Source organism: Rattus rattus, chromosome 17 (genome assembly GCF_011064425.1).
Source record: "Rattus rattus isolate New Zealand chromosome 17, Rrattus_CSIRO_v1, whole genome shotgun sequence".
NCBI classification, from domain to species: domain Eukaryota; kingdom Metazoa; phylum Chordata; class Mammalia; order Rodentia; family Muridae; genus Rattus; species Rattus rattus.
Window position 1 is genome coordinate 46,762,667 of NC_046170.1, and position 23,526 is coordinate 46,786,192.

Sequence of the window (23,526 nt, forward strand, 5' to 3'; positions counted from 1 at the left end):
ATCCCTCATGTGAGCTGGAAAGGTCATACTGTTCAGACAGAAAACCTGCCTCCACTAGCTTCTGTTGTGACTGACCGCATCCAGCTCACAATGCCCTTATATGGTAAACATGCTGAGAGAACTTAAACTTTCTACTTTTAGGATTTTTCACTGGACCTGAAACTTAGTTATTTCAGCTAGACTAGCTGGCCAGGACTACTGTGGGATCCTCCAGCCTCTGCTTTCCCAGTGCTGGGGTCACAGGCACCATCTATCACATGTAACATCTATATGTGTACTGGGTAGCTGAACTGAGGTCACGTGGCTCAAGAAAAAAGTGGCAAAACTTAAGAATTCTGTACAGAAACGGAATATACTTAGAATTGGGCATATTATTATGGCTTCTTTATTCAAAAAAATCTGTGGAATTGCCCATAATAAGAAGTGTTTACACATAGTTGCTATGCTTTGGATACAGCTGGTATCCTTTTATTCTTCTTGAGATTAAAACAATTGAAGCTTTTTCACGTGGATACATTGTTTACTGGGCATATTTCTCCTCATATCCTCCTGCTCTCCCCACAGCTCTATCTTGTTCCTTTAGGCAGCTTTACAGTTATATTCATGCCGTGTGTGTGTGTGTGTGTGTGTGTGTGTGTGTGTGTGTGTGTGTGTGTTTGTTTGTGTGTGTGGTGTGCGAGTGTGTGAGTGTGTGGTGTATATGTGAGTTGTGAGTGTGTGTGGTGTGTGAGTATGTGTGTATATGAGTATGTGTGCGAGTGTGTGAGTGTGTATGAGTGTGTATCTGTGTATATATATATATACTAAATTATATATTATGTTATTATATCTACATATTTTATAAATACATCTTTTTTTTAAAGGTTTATTTATTTTATGAGTACACCATAGCTGTCTTCAGACACACCAGAAGAGGGCATCGGATCCCATTACAGATGGTTGTGAGCCACCATGTGGTTGCTGGGATTTGAACTCAGGACCTCTGGAAGAGCAGTCAGTGCTCTTAACTGCTGAGCCATCTCTCCAGCCCCATATTTTATATATATGACATCAAACACACAAAACCTAGAAATATAATCGTCTCTAGTTATAGAACAAGAGTTTTTGAAGTATTTTGCCCCCTCTCCCCATATGTGTGTCACTGTTGTTTACGTGACTATGTGGCTACGACTTTCATGCCAGCAGGTCAAAGGTTGCCTTTGTGAGTCTTCCGGTATCTTTGTCAAACTTATCCTTTTGAGACTAGGTCTCTCACTGGACCCCGAGTTTAATGATTTGTCTAGACTGGCTGGCTGGTGAACTCAAGGTCCTCTGGAATCCTTCCTTCCAGGACGGGGGTCCCACACACATGCTGTTGTACCTGTTTTTAACTGGGTGTTAGATTTTCAAGCTCACGCCGTCATGGTGAGTAGTGGGCAGTGTCTGTTTGAGCCATCTCTCCACCTCACATCGTCTGTGTCTAAAACTTTTATTATTTATTATTATTGGCTCACTGAGTAAATGCTTCCCCTCCACAGCTATCATGAAGCTCCGATTTAATACATAAGGACAGAGCATATATTTCCCCTTGAGCCCCATGGGGACTTTTTGGGAGGTTGTTTGTGTTTCATTTTTCCCAGGCAGGAGAAGAGGAACGTGATGCGTATCTGTACAGAGATAGAGCTGTGCAGAGGACACTTTTCCCTCTGAGCAGGAGTGGGTGAATCTTGCTGCCTTGCTAGCTTGCTGCTCTGTGCTGCCCTCTGCAGTGGCTGGCTGCTGATGCAGGCTCATGGCTCCATTTCAGATTGTCAGAGAGCTTTGCGCACGCAGCCATCCTGCAAGGTCCCTTGGACAGAGATACTAGTGTAAGAATGTTGCCAGTTTAAATGTTCTCCAGAGGATTAAGTGGATTCCACAGCAAGTACTACATATATTTGGAAAGTGCCCCACACCACAGTGATTTCCAGTGCACACACAAATCCCCCGCTGAACTCTCTGTACAGGTGTGTTAATGGGCACACTAACTTGGGTGGACAGCCACAGAATCCGCTCATGTCGGGCTGTCTCTATGACCTGCGTACTAATGTTTAACCCGGGTTTATTTTCAGCTGAAAGCCGTTCCCGGTTTTCCCATAAGATCTGTGGTGAACTGCTTCTTCTTGCTCCATCATTAGTATTCTGAGCTCTGTCATCTGCAGTTCAAACTCTTTCCCTTGTTTTCACTGGGGGGGGAGGTGATGGAACAGGTTGCTTAGAAACACTTGGCCACACGCTCGCAGGGAATTATCAGCCTCTTCGGCACGTTTCCCTCCACATGCACAGAGAAAATTGGCTTTTGCTGCTGACAACAGTTAATTGATTGCAGGTTGTTTAAGTGGAAATGCAAGGTTGGAAGTATATTTCCTTTCATATTTATGCATTAGATGCAGAGAAGCTGCACGGCGACACTTTCCACAGGGACTGAAAGTCTCATGTCAGTAGCTGGGTCTAATGGTGTGCTTTAGGATGTTGATCTTGACACTGGTCAGCTCTTGGGATTATCTTTGGTTTCTTGAGGCCATTTTTGTCATGATTCCTTTAGTTCCCATGACTTCCCATAGCCATATATTTCAATGGGGTTCTGGCTAATGCCATCAATGGGTGACACGCTTGATTAGGGGCTGGTGCATGAATAAAATGAAAACCAATAGCTGTCTGGTTATTGGTTTATCATTTATATGGTCCAGAAAAAAACCTTTCTTCTTTTCCTCATGCTTTATTTGTTTGAGTTAGGTCATTTTTTTTTTGTCTCAACTTCTAATAAAATGAATGCAATGCGTGTCTATGGGTGAATTAATTGGACTTAGGTTAATTTTTAAAGGTTCTCTGATTGGGCCGTCAACAGTCCCTCAAAACGAATGAGTAACATCCATTCCGCAAAAGCTAATCCCAGTCCATGGGGTGCTCCTGTGTACAGGACCAGATGGCTGGCTCCAGAGTTACTGTTTTCTCTGTCCAGGTCAAAGAAAAGTCTTTCTCCAATGATGATGATCCTGTAAGGTTTAACATCCATTGGGGACTTGATGTTGAAAACCCAGTTACCTTGAAATAAGGTCATTTAAAAATTTATGTTTATTTTTCTCAATTATGACCATTGCATTTTTGTGTAATGTTATATATCATCGTCTCGTAAAATAAAGAAATAAAGTGTGCACTCACTCTGCTCCGAGACTCAGACAGTATCCGTGTCAACGGATTCTGTTTCAATTCCCACTGACAAGCTTATTGTTGTGGACATTTTTATGTTTGTTGTGTTTTTATTTCATGAGTGTGAATGTCTTCATGGACATATGTGCACCATGTGTATGCAGTGATCTTGGAGGCAGGAAGAGGGATTCTGGAACTGGAGCTACTGATTGTCATCTACTAAGGGGGTACTGGGAACTGAGTCTAGGTCCTTAACAAGGACATACGTGTGTGCCACAGTGCACATAAGGACATCAGAGGGCAACCTGCAGAAGTCAGTTCTTTCCGTCTACCATGTGGGTCCTAGAGATCGATTCAGGTCACGATGCTTGAAGGCAGGCACCTCTATCTGCTGAGCCGTCTTGCTCCCCTTCATTTGCTTTCAAGAACACAACTAATAGTTACATTTGAGTGGTCTACTTCTTCTTAAAGGGAAAAATTATCCATTTATAGGGAACGTGTAAAAACTGAGGCCAACCAAAAATAGTAAATGAGGCTCTCTCGCTTCTGAGAGTCACTCGGCTTCCTCCTGCTAATTCACCCAAACCTGGGGTGCTGTCTTCAAGCCAGAGCTCACCAATACCCTCTCAGCTCTGTGATTGAAACCATTCCCTCTTTTATAGGGAACCCCTCAGTAGTATTTTCAAGACAGGGAAAAAAAATGTGGAAAGCATTTAGAGTTAGTGGTTGTTTAGGAATTCATTTCTCCAAATGTTCGTATTTATCATAATTTGGAGGGAGTTTTTCCTTTGTAGAAATTCTGTTGCTTGGATGACCTGAGAGCACGTAACTGACCAGCTGGAACCCGGTGGGATTTGCTTGCTTTCTTTTGCTAACCTAGACTCCTACCTCATTTTTCCTAATAACTTAGAAGACTAATATTCCTAATCTCCAAATTGCTAACCTTGTCTAAGCGAAACACATCACATGGCATCGAATGCAAGACCCTACATTTAAACGGGGAAGTAATTTCACAAACCAGCGTACCAAAACCTGAGTTGTTAGTTTAATCACAGTATGGCTGGTCGCTCTCTTAATTGGATCAGTCCCTGCTTTCTCCGAAGTTTACATTCCAGCGACTCCTTGGGTTTGTTATTCTTTGGTTGTGTCATTTTCTTTATTTCCCAGATACGTACGATTTTGCTTTTGTGACTTAGAATTATTGCTAGTTTTGCAATCACATGCTGAAGGAGAAGCCTACGACTGCTCATGTTTTATGGTAGATGATATACAAAGCTTAATCCTGACTCACTGGGTTGTAAAATCCAAGTAAATTATATATGAAAATGACTTAGAACAGTGCGTACCTTCTACTGAACTCAAAAGTTAACATGCTGTTATCCTCATTGTTACCAGTGTTGTCTCACTGATGCCATCACACACACACACACACCACACACCACACACACCCACACACCACACACACACACACACACACACACACACCCACACACCACACACACCCCACACACACACATACACACACACACACCACACACACACCACACATACACACACACACACACACACACCACACATACACTCCACACACACACACACACACACACACACACACACACACACACACACACACCCCACACACACAATGTCACTCTACACGCACACACACACATACACACACATCACACACACACACACATATACACACATTCCATATATACACATACACACACACATCACATACACACACATACACACACACACCACACATACACACCACACACACACATACACACACACACACACACACACACACACACACACACACACACACACACATACACCACACATACACACCACACATACACATACCACATAGACACAAACCACACATAAACACACCATACACACACACACACACACACAGACACCACACATACACACACCACACACCAAACATACACACACCACACATACACAAACATATACACATACCACATATACGCACCACACATACACATACTACATATACATATACTACAAACCCACAGCACACTTATACACATATGTACATACCTATACACACATATACATATACCACAAACATGCCTGTATAGTCTGTGCTTCAAAGCTTTCTGCTTCAGTTTCTCTGTTGGTATCGGGATTCCTTAGGATCGAGAGTCTTAAGCTCTGTAAACTTGATTCAGAACCAGAGAGAAGTGAGTCCCTTATACTTGCTCCTGCAAGCTATGTGGAACTTTTCAACTATCTGCTGGATGGAAAGATGGAAAATCTAATTTGGTGTGGTGGTGAATATCTGTTGTTAGCCTAGCTCTTGGGAAGGAGGGAAGCAGCTGGAGAAACCCAGACTAGTGTGGCCTATATCGTAAAACCCGTTTCAAACAAAACAAAACCTTAATTTGTGCTACCTTTCGTGGAACTAAAGGATCAACATTTTAGAATTTAAAGAGAGGTATCAATTTTAGTTCCTGGTTTCACACCCCCTCTACTCTTCACATCCCACTTTCATTACAAAGGAATCGACTGTGCTTCTAAACATATGTCTCAGTCATTATGAGCTCTAGCTCTTCTTGCAAAGGACCCATGTGGTGGCTCACAACTGTCTGTAACTCCAATTCCAGGAGATATGAGGCCTTTTCCTGACCTCCACAGGCACTACATCCACTTGGTGTGCATACATACATGTAGTGTGATAGCTGGTGTGCATACATACATGTAGGTGAAGCTGGTGTGCATACATACATGCAGGTGAAGCTGGTGTGCATACATACATGCAGGTGAAGCTGGTGTGCAAACATACATGCAGGTGAAGCTGGTGTGCAAACATACATGCAGGTGAAGCTGGTGTGCAAACATACATGTAGGTGAAGCACTTGTCTAAAATAAAAACAGGTAACTCTAGAAGCAATACACAAACGAGAATAATTTAAAACACGGATGCAGGTTGCGCATGCTTCAGAGTGTTGAGCACTCATCAGGGGAATAAACAGCTTCCTAGGAATTTAAGCTGAGAGTTCTTAACAAGATTACACACATCCTTTTTCTTTTGTTTTCCTATTCTTGCAAGAATTTCCTCTGAGATTGATTTTTTGTTTTTTAAATCTTTGCTTGAAGGAAATGAAAGAAACACTCCTTGTTATTTTTGGAGTTTACCTACCTCTATTTTTATTTTAGGAAGAAAATAGTCTGTAATAACGAGTTAGGGATCCGTGTGGTCTTGCGTGTCTAGTTGCTGAAGTGAGAAGGAGAGGCTCAGTCAAGCTGCCATGGTTCAAACCTCATTTAAAGGCAGAGGTGACCCTTGTTGCCTCTGTTCCCTAACATTAACAGAAAGAAATGTAAATTTGGTTGTACTCTGTCAGGGTTTTTCTTGCCTTCCTTTTAAGAACATTGCCACCACTTAAGGCACGATATTGTTTTTAAGCACTCCAAGTTTATTTCAAGCATAATTTCTCCTATTTGAAATTTTACGTTAGGATCAAAATCAGCTTTCAGGTCCCATGTGAAGTTTCTTCCCAGGCCACTGTGGTCTCATGAGGTGACTGTGATACAAGGTAGGTTTTCTTCTTTGGCTGGTGCCCTGTTGCTATCTTGAAAATTTCTTAGCCATGACTTTATTTTGAAGGAAAATATAGCTATTCCTTCTAATAATGAATTCTGCTTATCTGGGCTTGACATTGTTCTGAAGGGGTTGAGGGTGTAGGTCATTTCGAACGAGGAGGGTTATGGTGAGCAAGCAAGAGGCCCTGTGCTCAGTCTCTAGTACCTGAGCTGTAAATCAAACCAACCCTGACCTAAGAAAACGGGAAGAGTGGAATAGCATTCGAAACAAATGTTAGGGGAAAGAGTCAGGCAACTGACTTGAGTGCATTCCTTTCAGTTGAGAGAACACGGGTGACTCTGCCCGCACCGGTGATTAAGTTCTGGAATCCTGTGATTACCTCTTGGAGTCCAGAGTGTCCTCTCAATGCTTGCAAAATGCTGCTTTTGAGGAGGGTCGGTTGCCTGGATGTGCCTGGATCTGCCTGGGTCGCACAGCTCCATTTAAATCACTGTTCTTAGAACCAGTCCTTTGTTATTTTTAACAATGAGAATGGTCTCTCTCTTTTTTTTTTTTTTTTTTTTTTTTTTCCCGGAGCTGGGGATTGAACCCAGGGCCTTGCGCTTCCTAGGCAAGCGCTCTACCACTGAGCCAAATCCCCAACCCCCTCTCTTTTTCTTAATTAGATGTGATTGGCTCCTTTCCTTCTGACTTTGCCATACACCTACAGACAACAGTTTTAAGTGTGCTCAGGGTGGTAGGTGGTGCCAGCAGATTGACTCTATGGATACAAGGTGCATAGCCACAGAAGACATTGCTGTTCCTCATACGGAACCCACCTTTCTAGTTCTCCAGGGGACAGAGATGGTGCTAGCCAGGTCTCTTCACAATAACAGAGAAATGCTTCAGAGGAAGAGGTCTAGGCATAAATTTAAATATTTTAACATCAGGTCTGTTTTCTAACCATCCTGGCAACACAGTGGTAGACAGGCGGGTGTCCGTACCTCTTGGCCTCTGTTCTTACATCTATATCTGTTTATATCAATAGCCACTCCATTGCTTCTTTAAAAGCTATTGGGAGCCGGGTGTGGCGACACATGCTGGGAGGCAAATCTCTGTGAGCTCCAGGCCAGAGTAATCTACGTAGCTAGTTCGAGGCCAGCCAGAGCTGCACTTCACAGCCGTGCACATTTCTGCCCTTGCGTGGACTAATGGCCTTTAAAGAGTGCTCTTCAGATGAAGGCGGCATGTGAGGGTGGCAGCTCTGAGAGGTTCATTTGCTCACAGTTAGGTAAGACTCTGCCCTGAGGGCACAGTTTCTCCCAAGGTTCTTATTTCACAAATGACTTGGTGACCAAGTGTGTGATTGTGAGTATATCAGTGTGTATAGGTGTATCTATCTGTGCATACATGTGTATGCTTATGTGTGTACATGTGCATGTTTGTGTACATGTGTATATTTCTATGACTGCATGTGTATATTTCCGTGAGTGCATATGTATATTCATGTGTGCATATATTTATGTGTGCATGTATATATTTATGTGTGCACATATGTATGTATTTGTGCACATACATGTGTGTATTTATGTGTGTGCATGCATATATTTATGTGTCTGCATGCGTATATTTATGTGTGTGCATGTGTATATTCATGTGTACATATATTTATGTGTGTGCATGTGTGTATTTATGCATGTGCATGTATATATTTACATGTATGCATACATATATATTTATGTGTGTTCATGTGTATATGTGTGTGCATGCATATATTTATGTATGTGTGCATGCATATATTTATGTGTACATACATGTATATATACTATGTGCATATATATATACTATGTTTATGTGTGTGTGTGTGAGGCTGGCTCTTAGGCAGACCCATTAACCTCCTGGTTTCTGCAGGACTGCTCTCCACGAGCAGCTACAAATTGCATTTCCTGTTATTAGTTTCCTGTGTGGCAATCATTCTTGACTCGTCAATACTGCTGCTCTTTATGCCCACATCTTTATAGAGGAAGTGGCTATAAATAGAGAGGCTAAATTGTGTTTAACATACATTTAATAGAAACGCTGGAAGGATCTGGACAGTTTTAGAAATGTTTGTTTACAGTTCTCAAAATAGAACATCCTGAAGTGATTCCACATTGGTTTTTAAAGATGTATTCTTATCTTTAGGTGCATGCATGTGTGCCCATGTGTGTGGGTACTTGTCATGACCTGTTTGCACACGCATGTGGAAACCTAAAGTTAGGTTTGTTTCAAGACACGATCTTTACTATATATTTTGTTTATCAATCTATTCCTGTACACACGTGTGTGTGTGTGTGTGTGTGTGTGTGTGTGTGTGTGTGTGTGTATTTAGAGGACAATCTGAGGGAAGAAGGAATTGGTTTTTCCCTTCCACCCTGTGGGTCCTGATGGAGCTAATTTGTCAGGCTTGGCAGTGAGTTCCTTCATCCACTAAGCTATCCCTCTCACCAGCCTCACGGTAGCTTTTTGTACATAAATTCTGGAGACTGAGCTCACATCATTGTGCATGTACCTCATTGATTAAGGTAATTTCCCAACCCTTCAAGATCTTACTTTAAAAATCTGTTGACCTGGGGCTCCAGCAGAAGGGGTAGGTCTCGTGTCAGCTGGGCTCTGTGGTTGTCCCAGCTTGGCGTGGGTTTTGGGGCAGGAGTCTTTTGACCTTAGTAGCATCGGATCAGTAACCTGTTTTATTTGGCCTGTGGAAGAACAAAACGAATGCTACTATCAATAAAAACAAAGTCAGACATTCTGCTTCGGTCAATTTGTTTAATCTATTTTTATGTAGTATTTCATAAGGTGCTACCTTGGGACTTTTATGTCACAGTTCCTGTCGTAAAAGCAAAAGAACATAGCATGAACTTTTGTATGTATTATGGAATGACACTAAATTACGACTTGTATGTAAAACCCGCTGCATTGGTTGGTAACAGGCGAGCAAGGTCTTCCTACATCTTTGTTTCTCTCTCTCTCTCTCTCTCTCTCTCTCTCTCTCTCTCTCTCTCTCTCTCTCTCTCTCTCTCTCTCTCTCTCTGTGACTGAACAACTCAGTGAACTCTCTGTTGCGTCTTGGGTGTGGGGCTCAGGAGCTCTTGGTGGGGCGGGTCCGTTTCCTCTTCACCACCACAGGCTTCTGATTTCCAAGGATGGCACTGGCCCTGCCCATGGCCGCCATACCCAGATCGGGGCGGTACTTGTTCTTTTGGATCACGTGCCTGATGCTGCTGGGGGTAGCCATGGAGTTCTTGTTGATGGTGGTCCTCACGTAAGAAGTGGTAGGTTTTCGCTGACCAGATCTTGCGTTTCCTAACCACCATGAGTCCTTTGCCATCAGCTGTGGGCTCCACTCCGGCGGTGAATTGCCGCACTTCCGATGTAGCGGAAGGAGTTTCGGGCCTTCAGATTTTTGGGCTCCTTATTCCTCTTGAAGAAACTGGAGCAGTTCCGAACGACCACCCGTAGGTGCGCGGACATGGCTGCGGCTCCTCTCCCTATGGCGGCTGGAGCTTTTCACATTTCTGGCTGAATGTCCTGCATTCTGTGGACTCGTGTTCTCCCTACACTTAGCCTTTCCCCCGTGAGCATCCATTTGCCTCCTTTGTGTACTTGTATACCAGAAAGGACCAAGTCTTTTTTGTAGAAGATTTCGAATGTCTCAGACATTACTCAAAGTGTGCATTTTGCTGTAGATTCCACTACACTCCAAAGACACAGAAGGACTTTCCTCTTGTCAGATGTGTTTGGTGGCCTGCCTAGATACGTCTCTAGGGACCTGGCTTCCCATCCCTTTCAGAGATACACGTGTGCCCTTCATATTTGGAGATTAAAAAGTAGTTCAAGGCTTTGCAAAGTAGATGCCACCGTGCACTGCCTGGCGCCATTCCTCGATCCCATTATGAGAATGCGTGACTCAGCCATCAACCCTGTGAGTCCCGAGGACCCGTTCCTTGCACTGTCATTAACGATACCGCAGGACCAGGAGAGGAGATAGATGATGCCGGGTTATTCCTTGTCAGACTCCATTTATTCACCGGCAGTTCCAGGCATTATCCTTCCGTTCTGGAATTTAACAAAATTAGGAAAATTAGGAAAAGTCCTGTGTTGCCATAATTCACATTTTACACTTGTTGCTTGCATTTATGATTTGGATCCCCTTGCCCGCAGTAAGGAATTCGATTCCCCCATCCACCCATGCTCCTGCAGGCAACCTTAATTAAACTCAGGGAGTTTCACACACAAGAAGAAATGAAAGGAGAGAGGGACTTTGGGAAGAAGTTTACATTGAGAGGGAAAAGAGAGGATAATGGTGTGAAAATGAAAATACCATATATATATATATATACATATATGTATACACACATATATGACACACGCGTGTTTGACATTGTCAAATAATAAATAAAAGTGAAAACAGGAACTGTTAAGAGCCACAGGCAATTCATGGTTTCCGAGAGCGGGAGAACCGGTCTTCTCCAGAGACATGTCCTCCCCATCCCCCATGGTTACTCGATCCCAAGGTGAGCTCTAAATGCTTCCGCAAACAAGCACATGGAATGGCTATACTTATATATACATGCACATGTGTAACAGTAGCTGTGAATTTGTGGAGTCACCGGAGAAGAGCCAGAGGAGGAGTTGAATTGATGTAAATACAGTGCCCAAGCTTTGTGTGTGTGTGTGTGCGTGTGTGTGTGCGTGTGTGTGTGTGTGTGCGTGTGCGTGTGGTGTGTGTGTCTATGTGCGTGTGTGTGTGTGCGTGTGTGTGTGTGTGTGTGTGTGTGTGTGCGTGTGTGTGTGTGTGTGTGTGTGTGTGTGTGTGTGTGTGTGCGTGTGTGTGTGTGCGTGTGTGTGTGTGCGTGTGTGTGTGTGCGTGTGTGTGTGCGTGTGCGTGTGTGTGTGCGTGCGTGTGCGTGTGCGCGTGTGTGTGTGTTGTGAGGAGGCAGGGTCTCATGTAGCTCAGGGCAGCCTTGTAGTGGAGGTCCCACCATGCCTGGTTTTATTTGTTGTTGATCAAACCCAGTGCTTTGTGCATAGTAGGCCTGGACTCTAACAACTGGGGCACATCTACCAGACCCCGCCCCTGAACCAATCATTGCTTTTTATATTATTTTATTTCAGTTTTTGATGAGAGTCTTGCTGTTGTCAGGGCAGGCCTGGGAAACCCCTCTTCTCTAGCTATGGTTTCCAGAGTTCCACTGTACCACAGGGTCCTCAAGGAGAGGATGGCACCATCCAGGTAGATAAAGGTGCAGCAGCCTGTTACTAAAGATCTGACCTGCAAGTGAGGACCCCTCCCAGGTGCACTGTGCATCAGAATCACCTCTTGAAAATGCAGGCCATGGGGAGTACCTGCTTCTTGGGTTCTGGATGCTTGATTCTTTTGACGCCATGCATTTAATTTGGCCAGATGGTCTTCAGAAGTGACCAGATGAACTGTCTTGATAGAATTAAACTTATTCTCTTAATGGGATATAATTGCACAATAAATTACCCTGGGTTTGCACAATGATTAATGCACGCAATGTTCCAACTTTTAAAACTGTGGCTTACTTGTTAGAGGAGATGTTACCCATCATCAATCAGGGTAACAGGTGCCTGAGCTTGATCTTCATAGGTTAAAAATTCAGGCAAGCTATTTGCCTCTCTTGGGCCTCAGTTTACTCATCTCTAAAATAAAGACCAAAGGTACACGTACCTTGTAAATTTGTTGTCAAAGATGAGTTGCAGTGAACTAGTGTTCCGTGTCTTACTTTAAGACGGACACTAGACAGTCATATTCATGACTTGTAAACATAGACCGAGATAGTGAAATGTTTACTCATTCTCACAAAACACGAACAATTCAACTGTTTACTGCAGATACACGCAAGCACTAGAACATTCATGTGAAAGGGATTCAGATGTCTGGGGCCTGTTTTACGTAACCATTGAATCTCAGAAAACTCAGCGATTCTGTGAAGGACCCTGCTTTTTGCTCAGGGACAGAGGGAGCAAAAGTGTCACCCACACAGGCTGGAAGCCTGCACCCAGGCTCTTAGTTTTTCCCAAGGATGGGGAGCTTGGACGGTTTTTCATGGTAAAGTCTGAAACTGGAGTGAAGTGACTTACCTAGTCAAACAGGGCAGATAGATGTGTGGAACTAATTTGCATCTGTTAGATGTGTGCTGTATTGTTTTATGTTTAAAGATCAGTAGGATTTGTTTGTATAGAAATTAAAATGGCAAATATTGGGCTACACACACACACACACACACACACACACACACACACACACACACACACACACTGGGGCAAGAGAAAGAGCTTATTTCCTGGATACGAGTCTGTTGTGCAAGGGACGGTTGGTGAGATATGACACTCCCGTACTGTGGTTCTCAGCCTCCCCAATGCTGTGACCTTTAGTACAGTTCCTCACGCTGTGGTGACCCCAACCATAAAATTACTTTCATTTCTACTTCATAACCGTAAGTTTGCTACTGTTAGGAATCGTAATGTGAGTATCAGATATGCAGGATACGGGATATCTGATATACCGTAATGGTCACGACCCAGAGGTTGAGAGTCACTGCTCTAATGTTATCCCCCTCCCCCCCATATTCCTTAACTGTCAGGACATCGCTACATCACTGATATACCTTCATTATTTTTGAAGTTATAGATTTTGTGTACAGAGAAGAAATTATTTCCAAGATACAGTGTTCTGGTATCGTCACATGATCAACTTTTCCTGATGAATGCGTTTCCTTATTAAATATAAATGGGATGTGAGGCCTTTCAGTAGAGCCTCATGACTTCATCGACTCATTCAAAAAGCACACACTTTAAATGCTAGTTGTCAAGATGGTAAAAAACCAAAAAACATTATTTTTGCCTATATGAAAGGTAGCATTATTTTTATAATCAGAGTAAACGGAAGGATGACCCTCAAAATTAGGTTGTGTGTGATCACAGTTGGGGGATGCCGTGTCATGGTTGGTGTAGCCCTGTGTAACTGGTGCATGCGTGCGTGTGTGTGTGTGTGTGTGTGTGTGTGTGTGTGTGTGTGTGTGTGTGTGTATGCTGTGTCATGGTTGGTGTACCCCTGTGTGACTGGTGTGTGTGTGTGTGTGTGTGTGTGTGTGTGCGTGTATGCTGTGTCATGGTTGGTGTATCCCTGTGTGACTGGTGTGTGTGTGTGTGTGTGTGTGTGTGTGTGTGTGTATGCTGTGTCATGGTTGGTGTACCCCTGTGTGACTGGGGTGTGTGTGTGTGTGTGTGTGTGTGTGTGTGTGTGTGTGTGTATGCTGTGTCATGGTTGGTGTAGCTGTGTCATGGTTGGTGTACCCCTGTGTGACTGGGGTGTGTGTGTGTGTGTGTGTATGCTGTGTCATGGTTAGTGTAGCCCTGTGTGACTGGTGTGTGTGTGTGTGTGTGTGTGTGTGTGTGTGTGTGTGTGTATGCTGTGTCATGGTTGGTGTAGCCCTGTGTGACTGGCTTCTTTTCTTTGTGCCCTTAGTGAGGCAGCAAGCACACCATGATGAGGCGCTCACCTCATGGCTTAGACAAGGAAGAGCAAGAGACTTGCACCCCATAGCCATCTTCCAGAGACCCCCAGCATGGAGGGTTTTCTGCCTCCCACTAGCATCTTACTGAGGCTCTTTTGGGGACCCTTCGGACTCAAAGTGCAACACAGTCTTCACCTGGCTTCACCAAGTGCAATTTGGAGTATTGAAAGGAAACTTTATTGCAGCTTTAGTGAGATAAAAGTCTCATCCTTTCTGCTCAGTAATTGTCATGGTGGCTGCGGTAAGGTCGGTGAGGAACAATTTGGTTCCTGGAGAAGAGAAAGGGTTGGGAGTAATGATGAAGATATTGCCAGTCCATCAGTTTCCCATCCCTCTTGCCTTCTCTGTTTTGAAATTCAGCTCTTATGCACTTACTTTTAAGTGCCAGTGGCACCTATTTTTACTGCCAGGAAAACTTTGCTCTGGATTCATTGCTGCAGGCACAGCTCGGTGGCAGAGTGTATGTGTGCCCTGGGCTCATTCCCAGCACACAGCCACACACACGAAATAGAAACCAAACTTAACCGACAAAGGGTGTTTACAGGCAGTCCTCACCAAGTACACACTCTGGGGAAGGATAGAGATTTGACGTGTGATTCCGTTATCCTTTCTTGATCACGCTGTGTTAGTGCCAAGGCCGTGACCGTGACAGATCCGTGTGAGGTTCTAGCACTGACTTCTGCTGGCCAGCTCATGAGAGAGGCTTGAGAATCTGTCTAACATCACTGTGTCCGACTTAAGTTACATAGCAAACAGTTTCTGCTTTCTGTCTTCTTGTTGCTTTAACATCAGCCACGTTATCTGGGGCCAGCCCTAGTTCTTGCGAAAAATGAGAGTCTTCATCTCTGGATGGCAACCTCCAAGTGTAGGAATTATTGTTAATTGCATAACCAACTAAATTGAATTCTGAAAAATGAGTGTTGGAAATACTGAAAATGCCTCTGGAGCCAAGCTTCGGTCCTTTCTTCGTAATTAAGTCCTTGGTGTTGAACAAATTACTCTCAAAACCTTTATACACGCTGGTTGTTGATTGGATGTATGCAGACTTGCTCACGTGATATATCCGTGGCGCTGTCAACTCTTCTACATGGACCAAGTCTTGAATCGTAACTAGTTGAGGTCTGAGATGTACTACTGATGTGCATGGGTGTGTGCCTTTCAGAAAGTTTAGAAAATGTTTCACAAGATACTCTTCATTCCCTCTCTCGTAGTCAGAACAACCTATGATGTTCTTACGCCCAGGTCTTAAAATTCAGTTGTTTCTTCTTCATTGGATGGCTGGCATTTAGCACTGCTTTGAACAACTCTGAAATCCTATGTGCAGGAACCGTGGTGCTCGTTAATGGTGATAAGGACATGGCCAGTGGCAGGCTTGGTTAAACCTTCACAGCTCTGTGCTCAGGGAGTAACACACTCTCTTTTCTACCAATGCGTGTTCTATGTAACATGCACAGTCTCAGCCTAGCTCTGGGGAATAACTTTGGGTTTGTGGTACCAGGACTGAGCCAAGGGTGATTTCTGCCAGACACACACTCTCACCATCAGGGTTTCCTCCAAGGCTGCGTCACCTAGGACGACATCTTCCTTGTTGGAATTGGGGCTGTAGGATGAGGCCTGAAGTCTGTTATTCATTGAGGAAGTAAGTCACTCCTTGTAGACTGAATGAAGGCAGCTTTCCTGCCCTTTCTAGGGAACGTCCTTTTCCTGCCCGCTGTTCCCCAGTATTGTGTTGGAGAAGTAGCTTTGTTAAACTGTGGAGTCTCGGTTTACAGGCGAGGGTGTGTTACCAATAGCCTTGCGTTCACAGGAGAGCTCTTGTTTTGTTAGCTCACTAAAACCCTGGAACGTTAGGGTTCTAGTGCCCCCCACTCCCTACCTCCACCCCCCAACTGTGACTTGTGTATCTCAGGGAGAATTCTTGTCTCAGTGTTCAGCTTTCTTTGAAGCGATCTTGTGAATGGCCTAGAGGCTTGCTGTTTAAAATAAATTGGGCTTTTAATAATGCTATATACCTGGCTACTTCCCTGACGCTTATTTATAGCTTCTGGTGGGAAACGCAGAGGAATGTATTTAATGATTGTAAGAGGCCAGGGTAGTCCACCAAGGGCTTGGGGTTTAGAAAAATCATAACAACTTTGCATCGATGAACCTACAAAGCCTTTTAAATCCTAGATCAATGAAAAAATACTGCTTTGCCAATAAGACCGATTCAGTTAGAATGAGCTCCTGTAAGACCTGAGCACAATTAATTAAAGTACGAGGCAGAGTATGGCAGACACCTGTGTTAAAAAGACACGCAGAGATACAGAGGGATTAGGAAGGTGGAGCGCTTTAGCAAAGGGTTCAAAAACAGTTAAAAGGGGATTGATTTAGAGGTAAGATGGCTTTCAGCGCTGAGTGAATGTACCCCAGGCGGGAAGGAGAGAGGATCTGCAGCCTGCAGAGGAACGGTGGCTCAGCGTGGAGCCCCCAGAGTCTATTCCCAGGGTGGAGTACACAACAGCTGTGTAAGAAGAAAGTCATAGCCTCTAGTTAGGATGAGTGCATCTGGGTTGGAGGAAGGGAAGTTGGGTTAGAATTCCAGGACTCTTTGCTCTCTCTGTAATAGTTCACCTTTGCCCTCCTTCACACTCAGGGGAGTTATCAGGCTGACGGAAAAGACAAAGAACTCACTCCCACGTTGCGTGGGACGTGGCACTGGATGACGTTAGTTAGTAGGGATGATAAGTGTCTCATTGGTTACTCTGAAGAGCAGAGCGTTTGTAACAATTTGCTCTGCAGTTCTGGCCTGCAGTTCCGTGAAGCTCATACAGTGCAACAGAGTTTCCACTCAGAACTCAGATTGGCTTTGGAGGGAGTCAAGCCACAAACAAGGTCCTGCAAAGCACTGCTAGGCTTTTCAGTGGTATAGCGAGGTGTGGCGTTTGTCGTCTTATAGCAGAGCAACGTGCCCTTCACCTGCGAGGGATAAAGAGTCTGAGTAACACTTATCATCTTCTAAGGAGGAGTGTGTGTCTGCATTCACTCCACACACAGCCAGAAACACCAAAGTTGCCTCGATCTCTAACCGAAAAGTAGCCTTGGAGGTCGTAATGATAATTAATTATATAATGCTGCCGATACACCGTGGTCTCGGGGCATTCTGGTTATCCTAGTCGGTACTTGTTTTCTGGGTATCAACTGTGCCTTGAAAACTCTGCTGCTGTTCACCGAGGCTGTTGAGGTGAAGAGAGTGCAACCCTCGTTGGCTTAGAGGGTTTAAACCTCACTTTCCCTCCCAGGAATGGGAGATAAAACACATCTCCTTGTATACCTGAGGTAAACACATTTTAATGGTAGCAGTAGCCTATTGTGGTAGGAGTGCTCCAAGGGAAGTAAGATCATGAGACATTTGAGGTGATGGATAGAAAGATCCCTTAACCCCTGGGCTTTGAAGGGAGGAAATGCTACATGGCTTTTGTAGAGGGAGGGTTAGTAAATCACTGAATCCAGAAAGTGTTAAGAACAACCACAGTTTGCGAACTATGTTCTGTCATAGATACTCAGGGTGCTGAGCCATGTTGAGTGTTAGAAGGGAAGCTGGTTAATACTCAGGGTTCATGATCAAAGCAAACACAAATAAACAACCTAAATGCTCCAGTTTCATTTATCGATATTTGCTGGAAGGGACTGAAGAAGCCTAACACCATCACGCACGTATGTTAAGTCCTCATTGCTTGTAGGACAGTAGAAATATCCAGGCATTCTCATTATAGTGTGTATCACAAAGGCCACATAAATGAAAGTCACAGTCTGCCTTCTTATAACTTCTCCTACCTGCCAATACGTAGAGAACAGAAGCACTCATGGTTCTACGATCCTTTAACTTTTTCTTACTTCACTCATTGTCTTAGTCAGGGTTTCTATTCTGGACAAAGCATCATGACCAAGAAGCAGGCTGGGGAGGAAAGGGTTTATTCAGCTCACACTTCCACATTGCTGTTCATTACTAAGGGAAGTCAGGGCAGGAACTCACACAGGGCAGGGACCTGGAGGCAGGAGCTGAGGCAGAGGCCATGGAGGGGTGCTGCTTACTGGCTTGCTTCCCATGGCTTGCTCAGTCTGCTTTCTTATAGAAGCCAGGACCACCAGCCCAGGGATGGCACTGCCCACAGTGGGTCCTCCCACCCTTGATCACTCATTGAGTCACAGCTGGATCTCATGGAGGCATTCCCACCACTGAGGCTCCTTTCTCTGTACTGACTCCAGCTTGTGTCAGGTTGATACACAAAACCAGCCAGTACGCTCTGATTCAGTTTTTAAAGATTGTTTCTCCATGTATGGATATTGAAGATTTGCCCTCTAGTAAACAAGTAGTAAACAATTTTCAGTAAACTGAAAATCTGAGATGGCACAAAAACTTCCTGATATTTTTAACTTCCTGATATGTGTGAGTGTATGTGAGTGAGTGTGAGTGTGAGTGTGTGTGAGTGTGATTATATGTGTGAGAGTGTGTGTATGTGAGTGTGTATATGTGAGTGTGTGAGAGTGTGTGTGAGTGTGAGTGTGTGTGAGTGTGATTATATGTGTGAGAGTGTGTGTGTGTGTGTGTGTGTGTGAGTGTGTGTGTGTGTGTGTGTGTGTGTGTGTGTGTGTGTGTGTGTGTGTGTGTGTGTGTGTGTGTGTGTGTGTGTGTGTGTGTGTGTGTGTGTGTGTGTGTGTGTGTGTGTGTGTGTGTGTGTGTGTGTGTGTGTGTGTGTGTGTGTGTGTGTGTGAGTGTGTGTGTGAGTGTGTGTGTGAGTGTGTGAGTGTGTGTGAGTGTGTGTGTGTGTGAGAGAGAGAGAGAGAGAGAGAGAGAGTGTGTGTGTGTGTGTGTGTGTGTGTGTGTGTGTGTGTAGAGGTCAGAGGAGAAATTGTGGGAGTCAAGGTTGGTTGAAAAGGCTAAGTTTAAATTTGTCTACTTAATTTCACCCAGAAACACTAGTATCATTATTTAAATATCTGCCTGCTTTCTAGACCTTTCATTTTGAATGAACACTGTTGGCTTCCTTTCTGACATGAGAGATTGTCGTGGTTTCAATAAAGAATAACTATTCTAATAGTAACTTTGACCTAGTTTCAAAGTCCAACAACTTAAACACGGTGCCCCAGAGATGTGAGACTCTGACTCAGGGTGACTGGCTCAATTGTAACTTCTTATACTGTTTATTTTGGATTACCCTACTCCTTTCTGTGACAATTTTCTTTAGAAATTCTGCCCTTTATGCTACGGCAATCTTCTGTTCCTTTTAGGTTTCTTAAGAATAAAGCTTGCCTTTAAGCCTAGAAGTGGACACTGACTTTTCCTACTGTTTAAAAGAAAAGAGAGGGGAGCCACTGAACATTAATACAAAGAATTCTGGAACTTTCCCATGTTGGTACTGAAAGTGCTTGTCAACACTTCATTACTGACATGGCATGCACGCTAATGATGCCCCGAGTTTAAACCTCTTACATTCAATTAGAGAACCTATTAGCTTTGGAAGTAGTAAACAATAATTGACATTTGCTGAATTTTAAGTAGGAGCTGCGTGTTGTGTTTTATTTCAGGGCGGATCTACCGGTTTCTGCTAAGCTGTGAAAATGTGATATCTTGAGAATCAGCTACCTTCCAGCATTTAACCTAAAGTCTCTTCCCCATTTTAATGTGTAATATTTCCTCCTTTTAATTGCAAACATGTTTTTCAAATATTTACACATTTTTTTTTAAGGTGCTAATTGGCACTAGAGAAGCTGATGGGTAGTAAACTGACGTTAACTTAAAAGCACATCCACAATAAATTTTTGTATCCTTTTCTGGCGTGGCTGGCATTGGTGTGTTAAGTGCGTACTAGTCTAATAGTAAAAGGCATAAAACAGCAGTTGGTAACTTTTGGACTTACCTCGCCGGAGAGAGCCCCAGGGTGTGAGCCATCAACATGCTGCAGCAGGGTTTGGTAAAGCCTCTATGGTTACAATGAAGGTCCAAGACTTTGTTTGGACAAAAACAATGCTTATTCGTCTGCTGTGATCATTTTGAGCAGTTCGCACACTCTGAACAGAGCACACCTTTCTACTGACGCCCCTGGCGTTTGCTGAATGCACACAGCTGATTGGTTCTAAGTTTCCTAAGGTTGGAATTTGCTGTTTGTAGCATTAGAGCTGTACAGGCCAGAGCCTTGACTATGCTGTTCAGAGGAAGCAACCCCTTCTACACACTACTTTATTCTCCTACAAATACGTTAGGGCAACTCAGAACTTGCCATTGATCTAACGTTTTCTCCAGTTACACCTTTGTGTGGTCGAGCATTCGGTGTATGGCTCCTGGGAGACCTTTCAAGGCCTGTTTTCTCTGAAGGCACGAACGTTCCCAGGACAGTTTCTTTGTGGCCCAGCACTGATGTTTGGAGAATCTGGAAGAGCCCCTTCCTGACTCTGACTCAAGCATGCTGTCTCCTGCCTCGGTTACACTTGTATGCCACAGCCCTGGAGGCAGCGTGGACCGAGCGCTGCTGCTGGCCACTTCAGACTCCTCAGACAGAGGTGAGGATCAGACATGTGGGCTGTGCTCTCATCTCCTTCAAAGTCTGGCCTCAGAGCGCTTCACTTGACTGGCGCCACCTTCTCTTGTGTGCTGTTTTGAGTGCTTGAAGTGGCTTAGAGTTCAGGTCAGCATGGATTACTGGTAAACATAATGCTAGCTTTTTTTCGTATCGTAGATGCTTCTTCCTCTTACAGTCCCTTAAAACCAAAATCCCGCCATAAGCGGTAATTAAGCGGTATCTGATTCTCGAAGCTTGTACTGAGACTTAAATTATCGTTGTGTCCTTTGATAAAAGTATTTCGTTTGCTTTTGTGGCAGTTTGAGTCTGAGATGTCACTGTGGGTGTTTTTTGTAAACCCGGCCACCGAAAGCATGAACATCCGTGGTTATACGATATCTTTCTTTTCTCTCTAACCTTGCTCTCATCTTTCCAGCGGTCAAAGCGAAGCTGACAATAAGACTGAATTGTCACTCATTTTCCTAACAGGCTTTTTAAACTTTTCATAATATGTTGGCTAATCCCCATGTTGTCTTTTGTTAGGTCACAATTCCTTCTGCCTGTGGGGTCTGGTAGGGTCTGGCTCAGCATGGCAGTCTCCGAGGAAAAGACAGGGTTGGCTCATGCCCATAATGTGGCTGTACCCGTTGGTATTCTGTTTAAGCTCCACCCCCACAGCTACCTGGCAGCAGCCAGGAATGCTCTGCCCCCACAGTTGTCTGGGAACAGCCAGCTGTGCATGACTATATAAGGGGCTGCTTGCCCTCCTCCCTCTACCCCCTCTTATCCCCTCTTGTTCTTTTTCCTTCGCTGCTTTGCCCCCCCTCCCCCCTCCCACCCCTCCACGTGCCCATGGCCGGCCACCTTTCCCCTTTTCTACTCTTCTCTCATTAAACCTCTCCACGTGGAATCATGGCATCTGGGTGTTTCCTGTCTGGGCACAGGCTGAGATTCTAAAACCTAACATTGGTGCCGAAACCCGGGATGGAATCAGGAACCTTAACAGTAGCTACTGTTTCTCCTGGGCCTCCCATGTCTGACTGTGAGGTTGACTAGAAGAAGGCTTTAAGGAAAAGGGAGGCTTTAACGAGGGAAGTCAGGAACCAAGGTAGTCTGTGAAGCCAGAGGACCAACCCACCAAGTAGGCATACCACCTCCAGGGCAGGGGAGCTGGCCATCCTGGAGAAGGTTCCCATCCAGGTTCCCCCTCCAGTCCGCTTATACAATGAGGGTAAATGAGTGTTTAATCCTTATTGGTCCGTTGTATGTAAACGATGCATGCACTGGTGACCCCTCTCTATAGGGCTAACCCCTGCTTACTTCCGCTTGTGAAGCAGGCATTTCTCCCTGTGTCCTTCAGTTGGTTGCTGGGGCATGGTGGGGTAAAGGGCTTCTGTCCCTTTAAGCCGCCGCTGTTCTTCCTGGATTCTCAGGTGTTGTGGTTCAGAGCAGTGGAGTTGTCTGTGGAGAAAGCTACTTTTTTCTTCAGGCTGACCCCATTCTTTGACATTTTGCTTTAAACCACACGTCCAAATGTAACCTGGCCAATCTCCCTCATCCTGCCTTGAGTCTTTTTGGGGAGGGAATCCGTTAAAAGGAAGGTGTGGTCAGGCTCTTTGATGCTGACATGACCTGTTAATCCTGCTATCCCTAATTCATTTAGGACAGGGGTTCTGAATCTATGGGTCACACCCCCTTGGTGGTTCCCCAAATGACAGTTTCACAGGCGTCCCCCAGGACCATTAGTCGATGCAGATATTCCATTATAAATCATAACAGTAGCAAAATCACAATTAGGAAGCAGCCACCAAGTAATTTTATGGTTGGGGCTTACCACAATGTGAACTGTCTTAAAAGGGCCATAGCATCAGGGTCACTGGTTTAGGAGACTGTGCATGCCATGTCAGTTATGTAAGAGAACTCGTCCGTAAGGGTATGTTGATGGTTTGTGTGCTGGCCTTAGCTGGTTAAACATCCTGGCCTGTGTCAGGGTAGCAGGATGCTATTATACCTTTCCTCTCTAGCTCACAGCTGACACTGTTAGACTCAGAAACAAGTTGAGATGGCTCAGTGGTTAAGAGCACTGGCTGCTCTTCCGTAGGTCGTGAGTTCAATTCCCAGCAAACACATGGGGGCTCACAACCCTCTGTAATGGGGATCTGATGGCCTTTTCTGGTGTGTCTGAAGACAGTGACAATGTCTTGACATACATGAAATAGATAAATCTTTTAAAAAAGAAATAAAAAAGAAGGGACAACGTAATGGATGACTTCATGGCCGCCATGTGCAAATTGATTGGAGGAAGGAAGCGGGGCGGGACTAAGGCAGTATAGCTCACTGAATTGCTCTTCCTATTTCCCGGGTTGTGGGGCGATTGCTTTGTGACCAGCTCCAACAGAGTAAAGTAGACGGAAGGTTCAAGGACTGTTTCTAGAGCCACAGCTCGCTCTGGGGTAGGAGGTTAGAATGTCCTTGCCTACCTTGTAAAAGAGGAAGTCTGGTTTCTGTGATCCGTCTCTGGGGAGGCAGTAGAGTGGAGAGGAGTGGGCGAGGAGGTCCACCGGACCATGTCTGAGGCTACCCTCAGGTCCAAATACGCAGCCTGCCAAAAGGCACCAGGGTCATCATTTTCTGGGTCCCCTCCCCCTAATTCTCTGTGTGTGTGTGGATTGTG

The 23,526-nt window shown here is 44.6% G+C and overlaps 1 protein-coding gene and 1 pseudogene across 1 annotated transcript in view; one reads left to right on the top strand and one right to left on the bottom strand.

The window, feature by feature from the left end:
* Nucleotides 1-23,526, top strand: part of Pard3 (par-3 family cell polarity regulator) — a 546,246-nt gene that overhangs the window by 169,508 nt on the left and 353,212 nt on the right.
* LOC116886274 lies at nucleotides 9,852-10,243 on the bottom strand (annotated as a pseudogene).